The sequence below is a fragment of the Eleutherodactylus coqui genome, chromosome 5 (genome assembly GCF_035609145.1).
Source record: "Eleutherodactylus coqui strain aEleCoq1 chromosome 5, aEleCoq1.hap1, whole genome shotgun sequence".
Classification (NCBI taxonomy): Eukaryota; Metazoa; Chordata; class Amphibia; order Anura; family Eleutherodactylidae; genus Eleutherodactylus; species Eleutherodactylus coqui.
This window is the reverse complement of record NC_089841.1, coordinates 228,151,565-228,167,268: the sequence shown is the minus strand read 5'-3', so window position 1 is coordinate 228,167,268 and position 15,704 is coordinate 228,151,565. Positions and strand designations below refer to the sequence as shown.

At 41.8% G+C, this 15,704-nt stretch overlaps 1 protein-coding gene across 2 annotated transcripts in view; it reads right to left on the bottom strand.

Annotated features, from left to right (window-relative positions):
• The window catches only part of LINGO2 (leucine rich repeat and Ig domain containing 2), a 411,926-nt gene that overhangs the window by 35,130 nt on the left and 361,092 nt on the right, over positions 1-15,704 (bottom strand). The window lies entirely within an intron of this gene.

The following is a 15,704-nucleotide window of genomic DNA, read 5'->3' as shown; positions in this document are numbered from 1 at the left end:
CACCTACCCAAACAGCAGTCATGTGCATACAGGGACTGTGATGTCACCATCATGTGATCATGGGCAGAGCATGTAGCTCCCTCACAGGGAAAGAAGGACCTTTGATGATATCATCATGTGATCAGGGGCGGAGCATTTTCTTTTCTTCGCCTTTCAAATAATGTAACAGACAGCAATTCAAAGGTCACATGTACCCCGAAACAGTACTAATAAAAACTACAACTCTTCACGCAAAAAACTAGAGTACGGCGATGCAGATCTAATTGTTCTTCTTTAAAAATGTCTTTATTGTGCAAAAATTTCAAAAAATAAAAAAATCTATACAATAACTTTGTATCGCAGTAATTGTGCTGATCCAGATATAAAAGTTATCATGTTTCTTTACCGAATTGCGAATGTCGTAAAATCAAAAAACAACGGTGGAATTTCTGTGGGGTTTCTCTTTCTCCCACCAAAAAAAATGTAACAAAACTTATACTACACATTTTATGTACCCCAGAGTGGGGCCATTAAAAAAATACTTGTCCCATTAAAAACAAGTCTGCATACAGCTATGGCAACAAGTTCTAGATCTTGCAATGTAACGATGATAATCGCTTGGTCCTTAAATCAAAAAATTGGCTTGTCCCTATGCAGTAGAGTGCCATACATCCACTATGGCAACATAGCGGCTCAATTTTTGGGGGAACAAGAAATACCTACTGTATTTCACGAAAGTCATCAGGGTCATCGTTCGATGCCAACTAATTATACATGACCAAAAAGGGTGAACAGAGGCAGTGGTTACATAAATCAGAGCTTTATTAGATACGTCCCAGTGACCCTAGCTCATTATCAGGCGTCTGATAGCATAGAATCTAACACACATCTCAAAACCCCATATTGAGAAACTCATTCCATTAACCAATCCTTCCAAAAAAGTGACCAGTGCCATATTGGCAGAAAATATTCGGAAGAATTATGTACTTGCTTCACTTGCAATCGGTAAACAGCATTAATTTGGCAGACGCTAATGAAGCTTGACCATTACTAAATATACCCCTCAGAAATTTTACAACTAAAAGTAATTTAAAAAAGTCTATCTACAGAGGATTTTAGGATACGACACAGGCGGCACTTAAAATAGGAGACACATTTGGGCCATTATGCAGAGAGGGTTGACCTTTAAGAGGTCCTGCCAGGAGATAAAATCCGCATATCTGGGCTGTAACAGTTGGGCGGGTTTTTGTCTTGTTATGCGATCATGATGAAATGAAACTATTGATTTCAATGACTTTGTTTTCACTATCAAGACTCTCACGTCTTAATACTAAGTGCAAGAAAAGTCAAAGAATAGTAAAAAAAAAATGATAACACTGGTTCATGCACCAATACGCTCTTTAGCGGTGAGCATATTAGCGCATATGCCCATGTATTTAAGCCCTTTGGCTGCAATGTTCTGGCTTTATACCTGTGGGCTTTTTTATATTTGCTTTCCTTTGCCCACAGTTCTAGGCTACTAGAGCATTCTATCTAGAGATGAGTGAGTATACTCGCTAAGGCACATTACTCGAGCGAGTAGTGCCTTAGCTGAGCATCTCCCCGCTCGTCTCTAAATATTCGGGGGGGGGCGGGGGGCAGGGAGTGGCCGGGGAGAGCGGGGAGGAACGGAGGGGAGATCTCTTTCTCCCTCTCCCCCCCCCCCCCCCCCCGCTCCCCGCCACAACTCACTTGTCACCCGCGCCAGCCCCCGAATCTTTAGAGACCAGCGGGGAGATACTCGGCTAAGGCACTACTCGCTCGAGTAATGTGCCTTAGTGAGTATACTTGCTCATCTCTAATTCTATCTGTCAAATGGATGGTTTCCTTTACTCCCATCGAACATAGTAATATAGTGTGTAAGGGCTTAAACAGACGAGCATATGTACAAAATGCTCATCGCAACACAGCGGGTTTGCACAAGAACAAGGTTTGGAGAGGGCAATAATCAGGCTGCTGCTTGCGTGCCAAAGCATAGTTCTGTAATCATTCCTCGTGTGGGGCCAGTTCACAGGCGCTCATGACTCTACCTTTCCATGTAGTAGAATGGCTATTAAAGCAGTGTCACGCCCTTCCCCTTGTTATTTTCATCATTTCATACACATCTATGGCATTCCCTGCATAAAACACAGAATAATAGGGCAGGTTCCTTTTCACGCGTGAAGGAAATGCGTGAGGAACCCGCTCATGAACCCATTGAAATGAATAAGTTCTATGTGATGCGTTTTGTGCGCGTGATTTTCACGCACACAAAAACGTGCACAAACGCGTTTGTCTGTTTAAGCTCCAAGCTGAAAAACAAGACATATGTCCATCCAGTTTAGCCTATTACCTCCCCATGTTGATCCAGAGGAAGGCAAAAACTCCAGTGAGATAGAAGACAATTTTTCCCATTTTAGAGGAGAAAATGCCTTCCCGACTTCAATCAGGAAATCGGGTTAATCCCCGATTCACCGACCCTCTTTAAGTAATTAGTGATTAGTGATTATAACATATCTCAATGGGTGACGTCGGACTAGACTGGAGTTCTAGCTTAAATCTGTTGCGTTTGTGTCATTTCTTTTAAAAATAACTGTGATAATTTTATCAAGTTTTATTTCTCTCTTAAAAGGTGCTGAAAGACATTTCACAACACATGTAACCGATTGCAAAGTCAGTAGTGATGGTGTCAAACAGCAGACTGCGTGTGTAATCCCCACAACTTATTGTATACTGTATATTTTCGAAACTGACTATAAGAGACCTCCCAGGTTTGGCCAACAGGAAAAAAATGTTTAATACTAATTTAACCCTTTGCAATCCAATTTTGAATTCAGGGTTTCCTAGAGGGTTTTCTTTTTCTGCTATTATACAATAGTGCTATCTGCTGGCTAGAGCCAGTACTGTGGAATGGGACATGCTGGAGAGGCCGCTGACAACAGAGCGGCCAGTAATATACAGTAAGAATACCCTGCCGGACGTCTTCCAACATCGAAACTGTACAGCCTTCAATCAGAATGTCTTTAGAGGTCAGACAGTGGATTGGAAAGGGTTAAACATTCCTGGGGGGGTGGAGGGAGGGGGGGGGGGGGTCATTCAATTTGGTGTTCTACTATAAAAAAAACTGGGCTAACTGTGAACAGTCAGCTCCTCTTAAACCTAGTCTGTCCATTCAAACAATGGTGCAAGCACATAAGTTCACTTTACACACATACACTGCACTGCTTCACGCACATTGTACATGCACACAACACACACAACTCTTCTACATACACACACAGCTCTGCAACATTCACACGCGCACACACACATGTGCGGCTGGCATGTTTAACACTGATTTTATGACCACTAAATCCCACAAAGAAGTGTAGTAATACTGTAGCTGCTTCCTGCTCACATGGTTAGGACATCTACAGTCCTGCTGCTACTGCAAGACCCCTTGATCTTTGCTATTGTCTGTCCCTTTTGTACATTGGAGGACCTCCACCCCAGGGGAAGATATGTGAGTGATCGCCAGTGTTATCTGCTGGAGGGAATTGATCTGACAGGGAGAGGAAGGACTATGCAGCCGCGGTATGTATGACTGCAGCGTTCTCCCGATGATTGATCAGCACACTGCCGGATCATTAAGGCAGCAGTCAGGGGTATCTGGAGCTATCAGACCCCCCTGTCTCAGGATAAGGCGCAGAGGCTTTTCAGCAAGATTTTGTCTTGCTGAAAATTGCGTCTTATAGTCAGTAAAATACGGTACTTGCAAATTGTTTAACAAAGTAGGTGATAATTTAACATAATTAAATAATTTAGACAAGATAATTTAAGATGATGAGAAATCTTACCAGCATGAAAATTTCAATGATAATGTCACATTTCCAGCAAATACGATGCTAAAGATGAAAATTGGAAGCTGGTTATATCCCGTTTTGGCAGTTAAATTAATTAGTATATAACAATAGTACTGACAAGGGCATATGCTGCTATGGTATATTATATTATATTTATATATATATATATATATATATATATATATATATATATATACATATACACACACACACACATATACATATGCATACATATGTAAGTGATTAGAGTTGTGGTGTGAATGGATGAATGGTCTTGCCAACTGAGGCCCCAAGAGTGTGCTCGAATGCTGTTCCTGGGGTTTTTGTAGACATTTCCCTAGATTAGGAGTCACAACCCCAAGTGCTCCTACCACCACTGGGACCACTTTAGCCTTCACTTTCCAGATCCTCTCTAGTTCTTGCTTTAGGCCCTGGTATTTTTTGGCTTCTCATATTTCTTCTTCCTGTTGTTGCTGTCTCTTGATATCACTACATCTATTAGTACCTGTTACATCTGCTCGGAGCACTAAAGCACCACGCCTTTGTACAGAAGCAAGAGTGTCCATTTAAAACACACTTATATGGTATTTGCACTAAAAACTACACCTCTCCAGGCAAGATGGAAGGACCCCTGTCCCTTACTAATCAGGGAAAGTGGGGCACCCCTGCCTAAAAGCAGGGTAATCGTCCTGATAAGGTCGGCCCCGCTGTCATCATCTGGGACCTGGCTTTTTTTGATTAGGGACCTGGAGAGAAGTACAAAACACACAGGACATGACACTATTCACACACACTGAACACAGAACATGATAGCACATAAAGCACAAGTCTGGCCACCGGCACAGACATAACACACAAGTCACTGTTCACACCAACACACATGGTTATGCATACAACATATGACAGGAATCCCACCCAGAGCTCACATGCATACAAATGGTCAACCACAGCCAGTCCAAGTGTCTTCACACCAGGGTACCAGTGTCAGGCATCACCCATCTGATGCACACATAGGACATCAGACGTCTGAGGGGCCCCACCTGTCAAAGGGAAGGGAAAAGGGGGTCTGCAAATACAGACAAGGACTATAGGTGTCCGGACCATCTTCAAGGGAGGAGAGAGGGACACTACAGACAAGCATGCCCCACACCAGTTCTGAGTGGGCTCACCACAGAGTAAAGCACTAAAATGACGAGCAATCTCTCCCAAGAGTGTGCTGGTATTTATCTGCCGCAGACCAGGGGGATTTTCTGGTAGAGAATACCACACCCAGCCAGCTCAACTAACTCCTATCTGTGAAGGTGTGCACAAGAAAACCTGGAGAACCACAGGTCCAGGCGCTCAAACTTAACACCACCACTGTCTTCTGGTTATTGTCAACCACAATATTTGGTTAGTTAGCTAGTACCTGTTTGTCTGTTCATATCTGGAGGTCCCACAGGATTTTAGCTGTGTTATGCTCCACAAGTTTCTGCTGAGTCTACCATCTGGATTCAGAAGGGTTTATTCCACACATTGTGTAGATGTTCCTCTACACAATTCCCACTACTGGGTTGTACGATTCAGCCTATGCTGTTTCTGCCCCTATATATTGGACTGTCTATAAGGCATTTCTGCATAGTCTGCATTATGGACCATGCATAGACTAAAAAAAATATATATATATTTTTTTGTTCCTTGAAAATTGTCTTGGTGTGATGCTTATTTTGTTGTATGAAAGTATCTTTTATAGCACAGGTCAAGATCAACAGTCTTTGTTATGGGGCTGTACCTGAGAGAAGAACAGCAAGGTGCTTTGACAACCTGGATATCATCACCTTTAAACTACCTCCCAAGAGTCCCTATTTTCACTTATTAGGTATCCCCTTAGTGACTCCAGCAATGACTAGTCCTTATCCCCTTTTTTTCACTAAGAATACTACAAGTAGAGTGTCTTGTCTCTCTTGCAGCTGCTGTATCCCACTTAAATATAAAATAGAGTAGTAGTGCAGATATGGTCTTCTAATCTATGCATAACTACGAAACTGTCTCTATAGGACATATTCATAGAAGACCCAAAGTTTGACTTAGACATTATTCGTTTTTTAAGTAAGTATCATGTGACTATTTTGCAATTGTACTGTTATAGCACTAAAGGCCCATTTAGACAACGATTTGAGCGACTTTTGAGCTATAAGCGTTGTGTCATTTACAGCGCAGGATGATCGCTCAAATGTTGATCACCTGGCGCTCCAGCTGTTCCCCGCTTCTAGCGCTGGTCTCTCTTCTGCATCCAGCTGTTCCCCTCTCCGAGCACCCGGCTGTTATACAGCTGAGCACTCTGAGTGGAGGATGCAGAGGACAAGTAGGCGGCCCCCGCTTGTCTTCTGCATCCAGCTGTTTTCTGCACGGATGTATAACAGCCGGGCGCTCGAGCGGGGTATGGAGAACAGAGCTGGACCGAACTGTTCTTCATACCCAGCCTGTCATTAGCTGTAGCCTCCCTGATAAGGCTCATCATTGTCTTTCAGCACATTGAAAGACAACGATGAGCAACAGCTTAACGAAAACTGCACGATGCCAGTGCAGTTATCGTTCAAAAGACGGCTTGTGAGCAAATTTTGAGCGATAATCATTCTAATTGGGCCTTAAGACTTTCCATTATGATTTTGGGTACTTCCCACTATGTGTAACTGCAGAAACAAAATTACATATGTAACCCCAATTTAAAGCAGGCAATGAAAGGGTACGTGCATCAATATGTTCCCAAAAATCTAAACAATCCTTGGTGATAAATCAGTTGTTGTCAGAGGGAACAAAAAAAAGCAAATGCTGCCATCTGAATAGGATTTATATACAGCATTGTTGCTCATCAAACAGGTTTAACTTACATCCACTACTGTCTTTTTTAGCCATTAGCATTCTTCAGCCCTCCTATGTCTTGACGTATATACCTGAAGCTATATTGGGTGCCAACCCTCTTAAGTTTTTGCCCTTTAAGAGTTACTTTCCTTCACAAAACACAGCATGTAAAATAAGTCTTTTTCACTACTGCTCAACATGATGAACGAAAATTTGACCGAACGTGAACTGTCAATCCTAAAAGAAAAAAAAAAAAGAAGCTAAGAGTCCTGTAGTCAGAAGGGATACTGGATCAGTCTCCAGTGAGCTGACTATGAAGTGACAGTGCTGGTCGCTTCATTAGAGCCTGGGGCTTTTAGCGATATGTAAGGTATATTTAAGTCTATGACTATTTCAGTTATTGTGTGATATATATCTTTATTAGCTCTCTCATCTCCCATATCCATGACACTACCAGCGTATTACATTGAAGATGGAGTGACATGGTTGCTTGTGTAGCAGAAAGGAGTGCTACAACGGCATTACATCCTGTCAACGCTCAAAGAATTTCCCTATATTAGGTTCCATTTTTATAGCCACATTGCTAACCATCATTAGTAGTGGCAATCCGAAGCAGTGTCCACCTACTACTTTGGACCTTCTACCCTGTGTTGCATGCTGTCAATGCCATTGTCCACATGCCATAGATGTGTGAATTTATACATTTGCTATTTTTAACATATTATTAACCCTTTCCAATCCACCGTCTGACGACGTTATGATTTAAGGTTGTACAGCTCTGATGTTGGAAGATGTCCGTCTGGGTTCTCTTACTGTATATTACTAGCCTCACTCCTGTCGGAGCCTATCCAATGTGTCACCTCATGCAGTACTGGCTTTAGCCAGCATAAAGCGCCGCTGTATAGCGGCAGAAAAAGAGTAAGCCCCCTAGGAAAACTAGGATACAAATTGGATTGAAAGGGTTAAGGAAACCCTTTAATGAAAGGGTTACTGTCCACTGCAACCAAAAGCATCCAAAACTGCTTTATTTTATTTGGCCTTATGGTCATCTCTCTTATGTTGCTGTTCAAATAAGCGCTTGTGTATTTTAGTCAGTATTTTCTATCAGTACTTCTAACAGAAAACCAAGAGTGGAAGGTTAATGAAAAAAGTATAATGTAAAGATTTGCACATCTTCTGGTTTTTGGACCCAGTCTTGGTTTTAACTTACAAATACAGATGCAAAATGCTTAAAAAATCTGTAAAGTTGCATAAGTTCTAGTTAACAACTTCTTAGATACTGTTCATAACTAGAGATGAGTGAACAAAACCTTTAAAACCCAAATTTGGGTAAAACTTTGCTAAAAATGTGGTTCCTTCGAGAACCAGAATGTCAAGCAGTTTGTTTCTGCTAAATCAGAACTTCACAAAACCATCTGAAACACATACGGAACAACATTGTGGGGTGTGTAGCTCATTGTTTGCCTTGGTCCTAGGTTCAAATCTGATCATCTGCATGGAATTGGAAAACTTCATGCAGATGTTGTGTACAGTCAGATTTGAACCTTGGACTCCATTACTGCAAGTCGTAACAACACTACTAACCACTGAGTCATCATGTTTCTTCCTTCTCCAGAGAAAGAGAGAGAGAAGAAACACAAAGAAAACATACAAACTACTTGTAGATGTTATTTTTGTCAGATTTGAACACAGGAGACCAGATTTACAAGGCAACAGTGCTTAGCTCTGAGCTACATCTATTGAAAACCACCACCACCAGAGGGTTTTTTTGAACTTCCATTTCAGTTCAAACTAATTTCAGATGACACATAACAAAATTCAGCGAACTGGCCAAACCAAATTTTCAAAAAGTTTGCTTATCTTTTTTCTTTTTTTAATGAGAAATGGTTGGCAAGTGTAAACAACATTGGCACTACAGAAGAGCGAGCCTCGCTCTTCTCAAGTAACTGCATTCTTGTCCGAGCATGCTCGGGGGGGGGGGAGGGGAGAGAGATATCTCTCTCTCTCCCACTACCCCCCTCCGCCCCCCTGAGCACGCTCGGACAAGAATGCAGTTACTCGAGAAGAGCGAGGCTCGCTCAAGTAACTGACTTATCTGAGCGTGCTCACTCATCTCTAATTGGCACAATTACAATTCCCATGTTCTATATCACCCAGCTACCATAGTTTTTAACCACCTTTTCAACCCTCAAATATGGCTAATTTGTTATTTAAAGTGTGACGGAATCTAGGTTAACAAACGCTATGGGATTAGTATTGGTGGCCATTCCACTAATAGTAGAAATTGACAGGTGTTTTTTTTTCTTCATTCTTTCCCATTTAGATTCTCTTTAAGAACCTTCAAAAATAATTTGGTTCACAAACTTCAGTGAAAAACAACAATTGCAAACATGTTATCACACAAAGCTACATTTCACAGAACACCCCCCCCCCCAGTTTGTCTAACACATAGCAAGCCTCCTCCAATATATTTCATTGCTTGTTAATAAATACTAGCTAAGTGTAAAAATTAAACAAGAATCTGCAAATTAAATCAACTTACTTAAAGCCACTCATGTGCTTTCAAAACATTTGTACTGTTTAATAACTTTAGGAGCTGCACTAGAAATTCCTCGGTACTCCTCCCTTTTTAATGCAATATATATGATTTTTAACGGAATCATCATTTTTTTTTTTTTTTAAAGAAAGGTTACTATTGCTCTTGGTTTGGGTTGCCTATGCAAATACACCAGAAAATATGTTGCTTGTGCTGAAGCCCCAGTTTTCTCAACACTTGCAATACCCTAGCTCCAGGAAGCTAATCCTCTGATTGGTTAATCAAGCGCCACATCAGTCAATGAGAGCCAGCGCTCGATAAAACAATCACAGCCATTCATTGAATGACATGATTGATTGGTTGTGATTGGTTAATCGAGCACCGTGTCAGCCAATAAAAGCCGGCGCTCAATTAACCAATCAGAGCATTAGCTTGTAGGAAGCTGGGTATTTAAACCCCGCTACCAGGAAGAACTGCTCTGTTGGCGTGCAGGAGGACATGGAAGCCTGCAGCAGCCCAGCGTGAGGGAACCCGAATGCCAACTGCTAGGTGAGTATTGTTTGTGGTTTTTTTACATGTAGTGTAACTAAGGCTTATTTTCGAGGGAGGCCTTATATTTCAAGCCCCTCCTCCCCCCAGGCTCAGGGTAGAGCTTATTATCGGGGGTACACGGTATAATATAGATAGAACAATGACTGAGTCATAACATGACTGAGGCCTAGACGTTAGGGGTTTATTCACAGGTACTAAACCTATTTACATAGAGACTAAAGGAACAAGGAATTAAATGCTAAATCTACTTTAATCAATATCTGCAATCTTTTTTGATAATAGGAAATTAGTCGGGAATTTACTATTATTGATCCCGCAGTCGCGGTGTGTTGATATCTGTTGTTTCAGCTCACTGTTTCCAAACAAGGATTTCTTGCAGTGCCTTGTCTCATATTACTATAATTGTAGTTACAGTACACATCTATAGTTGTAAGAAAAAGTTTGTGAACCTTTTGAAATCGGCTGGAATTTGGCATTGCTAACTAACCAAAGATGGTTTTAACCCCTTCCCACTCCAGGGCGCAAGTTTACGTCCTTTCAGCGGGATACTTCCCGTAACTGGGAGTAAACTTATGTCCTGCGTTTACAGTGTCACCGCGGCGACACAGTAGTGATGTCTGTTAACATTGTTAGCAGACAATCACTACGTGGGAGCCAGGGACCAATCACAGTGGTCCTGCCCCAGTGATCGCTGTGATTGGTCAGTGAAGAACTCACTGACCAATCAGAAGAAGAAAGCCCGCTGTTTATATTATAGTTTCTCTCTACAATCGCCGTACAGTGCTTCTGGCGGTTGTAGAGAGAGGTTAAAAAAAAGAATATAAATGTGATCTGTAGTGTAGTGAGAGTGTAGTGAGTGTGCTCTGTAGTGTAGTGTAAAGAGGTGTGCTTTGTAGGGTGACCTGCCGTGTAGCTGGGATCTGTAGTGCAGTGTGTGATCTGTAGTGTGATCAGTAGTGTAGTGTAGCTGGGATCTGTAGTGTGCGTGATCTGTAGCGTGACTGGGATCTGTAGTGTGCGTGATCTGTAGTGTAGCTGGGATGTGTAGTGCAGTGTGATCAGTATAGTAGTGTATCGCATTTCATAGTCCCCCTTCCTGTCATTAGTCTGCGTAGTTTGTAGTTTGTCAGCCTGTCAGTGTAAAAAAAAAAAAAAAGTTCCTTTTGTGTTAGCATTTCATATTCCCCCTTCCTGTCGTCCGCCAGCGTAGCGTGTCGTCCGCCAGCGTAGCGTGTCGTCCGCCAGCGTAGCGTGTCGTCCGCCAGCTTAGGGTGTCGTCCGCCAGCTTAGGGTGTCGTCCGCCAGCTTAGGGTGTAGTTAGTGTATTGTTAGCATATATGTCAGTCTAAAAAAATAAAAAATTAAAGTTTGTTCTGCATTTCTGACCCCGTTCCCTGGTCACCCCATCCCAGTGATCCCGCAGTGTCCTGTACAGTAATTTTTTTTTCTGAGGTGCATATTACACTTTTATAATGGCCTGCAGGAGATTTACTGCTGAGGAGGCGTACGCACTTATTGCCTCTGACTCAGATGCAGCTAGTGGGGATGATACCACTTTTCTGGCATTCTCCTCCTCCTCATCTTCATCCTCATCTGGTGAATCTGAACTCCCTGTACCCCCAAGAAGGCGTCCAAGGACTGCCACTACTGTGGACTCCAATACACCTGATGTTAGTTGGGGTACCCCAGAAAATTTTAGACCCCAGATCCCTGACTTCTTTGGCAACCCAGGGATTCAGTCTGATACACAGCCACAGCAGTACCCCCTGCCCAGTACGAGGTACCAGTACAGAGACCCCAAGCCAGACTGTGTCCCTAACTATAATAAAGTACATGGGATGGGTTGATCTATCAGACCAGGTACTGGAGCCGTATAATGCCATGCAGAAAACACGGGTGTGGTACAAAAAATGGCTGTGCACCATGTACAGATGGCATTGTACAATGCCTACGTGCTGTATCGGGGTGCAGGCCAGAGGGGCACCTTCCTCGAATTTCAGGAAGACATTATCATGGCCCTAATATTTGGGGACTAGGAGGTGCGAGAGCAGCCCAGTACTTCTGGAAGCGAGGCCACGAGGATTGTACCAGGGCAGCACTTTCCCAGTGAAATTCCCTCCACTGGGAAGAAGTGAGGGACCCAAAAAAAGTGCAGAGTGTGCTACAAACAAGAGATAAGAAAGGACACCATGTATCATTGCGAAACGTGCCCCACACAACCAGGCCTGCGCATAAAAAAATTGTTTTAAGACACACCACACATCCCTGAAATTTTAATTTTACTATTGCCCTGATGTTTTACCCGATGTACTTCGCACAGCTTGTACATAAACTCACATGCCAAGTCCTTCCCTTCTGAGCCCTGCCATGTGCCCAAACAGTTTATGTCCACATATGGGGCATTTCCGTGCTGGAGAGCAATTGGGTAACACATCATGGGGTACCTTTTCTCCTTCTGCTCCTGGTAAAAAATATAAATCTGGGCCTAAAGCTAAACATGACTAGAAAAATTTGAATTTTTCGTATTCAATTTAAATTGTTAAAAAAAATCCTCAAACACCTGTGGGTTCAAAACTCTCACTACACCCCTTAATAAATTCCCTGAGGGGTCTAGTTTCCAAAATGGGGTCAATTCTTGGGGGTTTCAAATGCACTGGTACCTCAGGGGCACTGCAAACACTACATGGGGTCTAAAAAGGATTCCAACAAAATCTGCATTCAAAAAGCCAAATAGCTCTCCTTCCCTTCTGAGCCCTGCCATGCACCCCAAAGAGTTTACATCCACATATGGGGCATTTCTAAAAACTGCAGAATCCTGGTAATACATCCTGAGTTTTGTTTCTCTGCTAACTTGACTGTCTTACAAAAAAGAAAATTCAAAGTTTGAAAATTGTGAATTTTTCCAAATTTTCTGTAAATTTCGATTTTTTTGCCTAGTTAAGACAAAATTTATTGATGCAATTTTTACACGAACATAAAGTACAATAGGTCACGAAAAAACATTTTCAGAATCACATCGATAAGTAAAAGCATTCAAAAGTTATTAGCACATAAAGTGACAGATGTCAGATTTGAAAAATAAGGCTTGGTCCTTAAGCCCAAAATAGGCCATGTCCTTAAGGGGTTAATGATATCGAGATCACAACTATAGAAAATAACACCTATAGAAAATAACACAATCTAACTAAACTAACAACACATAGCGGTAGCATACATGTCTTTTATTACGCATATGGAGTAACTATAATGCTCTCTGTCATGCTTAATATCTAGAATGTGGATTTGGGGTTGATGTGCAGTATTTCTGTTTTGCCAAAAATAGCATTGTGCATGTGCACAAAAAAAAATCCTACTTTTGTCTCATCTGTCCATATCACTTTTTCCCAGAAGCATTGTAGAACATCATGGTGGGCAAAAGCAAACCTGAGACGGGTTGAAATGTTTTTTTTTTATTTATTTTTTACAGCAGCAGTTTTTTTGTGGTGGCCTTCCATGAATACCACTCTGTTTTCAGCATTTTTCTATTAGCGGGCACATAAACAGAGGTTTTTGCAGTTTGCAGCCTTCTGAATATCTTTTGCTGTATCCCTTGGGTTCTTTCGATCGTCCTTCAAGATTGCCTGTTGCACTCTTTTTAGTGATCTAACAAGAAAGTCCACTTCTAGGGATAGTATTAGTAAACTGTTCTGAACTTTCTCCATTTGCAGATAATTTGTCTAACCATAGATCGATGCACACCCATGTGTTTGGCAATGCTTATGTAGCCTTTTTCAGCATTGTGAATCTCTATTACACATTTTCTAAGAACTTCAGAAAGCTGTTTGCATTGAGGTATTGTTCACACTAAGCAATTTTTCTGGAGAAGAACAGATTTGTCAGTAACCAGACTTTTATGCCTTTATTTAATGGGTGAAGTACTTGAAAAGCCCACACTTCCAATATCCTCTCCTTAACTGAAACACCTTTTGTCAATTAGCTCTAAGAGAAGTAATTAACTCAAAGGTTCACTTATTTTTTCTTCTTGAACTGTTTACTCAATGTGCTAAAGGCCCATTTACATGGGATTGTCGTTTGAACGAACAAATGAATGTATGAACGACTCAACAACTTTTTTGCTTTCAAATGTTGAACATTTACATGTAAAGATAATCATTTGTAATCCTTGCCACTTCCCTCATTAGTTATGTAAGCACTGTATATGTTGCTTGCTCAGGTGTGTGTATTTTGGAAGAATCCCAGGGCAGGAGGTTTTTAATTAGTGCAAAGAAAAAGTCATTGTCTACTGCAGCATGAGTCATTGTGTTTAACTGGGCAAACAATCACTCCTCCCCTCAAGTCCTTTGAAAGACTGAATGACTGCCATATAAACCTAGCGACAAGCGAATGAACTAACAACTATGCAGGCTGAAACTCAATGACCAACGACAAGTGAATGAATGATGCACGATGGCTTCACTTTTACACAACTATTATTATTCACTTTGGCTCGTTTGAACGAATTTTGAGCGACGTAATCGTTGCATCTAAATGGGCCTTATATATAAAAGACAGAAATGTTATATTTTCTTGCGTGTTATTAGTTTAGTTAGATCGCGTTTGTCTAGAATTGTGACTGAGATAACAATCAGATCATGTTTTGTTAGTAATCAATACAGAAATCCAGGTGATTCCAAACAGTTGCCTTACATTTTCTTCAAACTTCATACAGAGTCAGAGATCTACTGTTTAATGATCGGACTGTTTTACAATTGTTATAATTATGATGTTTTACTTGTGATAATAGAAGTATCTCTTTATAAATACAAAGCTGCTTATTTATGCAACGAGAAAGAATATCAGTAGTGCTACAGTTTTGTGGATGCAGTGTGGGGGCACTTTTTTCTTTAATATAAAAAAAGTTTCCAACATCAGGTGAACTTCATGTCCAAGTGTGTTTGGCCTAATCTTCCTAGTTGTTCAATCTCCTGAGAGTTCAGTGGCCATATAAAAGCACAAGGCTGCAGGCGGGATACTTTTATACCGCTCACAAAACACAGTACGGAAATACAGTATTTCTTACAATATGCACAGCTAGATATGGTTCAAGTTACTCGTATGAAGGTAGTCAAAGTTACCTGTACAAAGAGAGAGAGCCAAAAGACAAGATAGAGGTGAGATAGATCTGGATAGCTACTGGATTGATAGGTAGACGCGAGAGATATCTACTGGATTGATAGGTAGACGCGAGAGATATCTACTGGATTGATAGGTAGGCGCGAGAGATATCTACTGGATTGATAGGTAGGCGCGAGAGATATCTACTGGATTGATAGGTAGGCGCGAGAGACACGAGACAGAGAGACACGAGACAGAGAGACACGGGACAGAGAGACACGGGACAGAGAGACACGGGACAGAGAGACACGGGACAGAGAGACACGGGACAGAGAGACACGGGACAGAGAGACACGGGACAGACAGACACGGGACAGACAGACACGGGACAGACAGACACGGGACAGACAGACACGGGACAGACAGACACGGGACAGACAGACACGAGACAGACAGACACGAGACAGACAGACACGAGACAGACAGACACGAGACAGATACGAGACAGATACGAGACAGATACGAGACAGACAGACACGGGACAGACAGACACGAGACAGACAGACACGAGACAGACAGACACGAGACAGACACGAGACAGACACGAGACAGATACGAGACAGATACGAGACAGATACGAGACAGATACGAGACAGATACGAGACAGATACGAGACAGATACGAGACAGATACGAGACAGACAGACACGAGACAGACAGATACGAGACAGACAGAGACAGATAGAGACAGATATTGATTCACATTTAGAACTACACATGTAAATTGTAAACAAGCTAAACATTACATTTGATTGCTATTGTTATTACCCAGCTGTCAGTTTC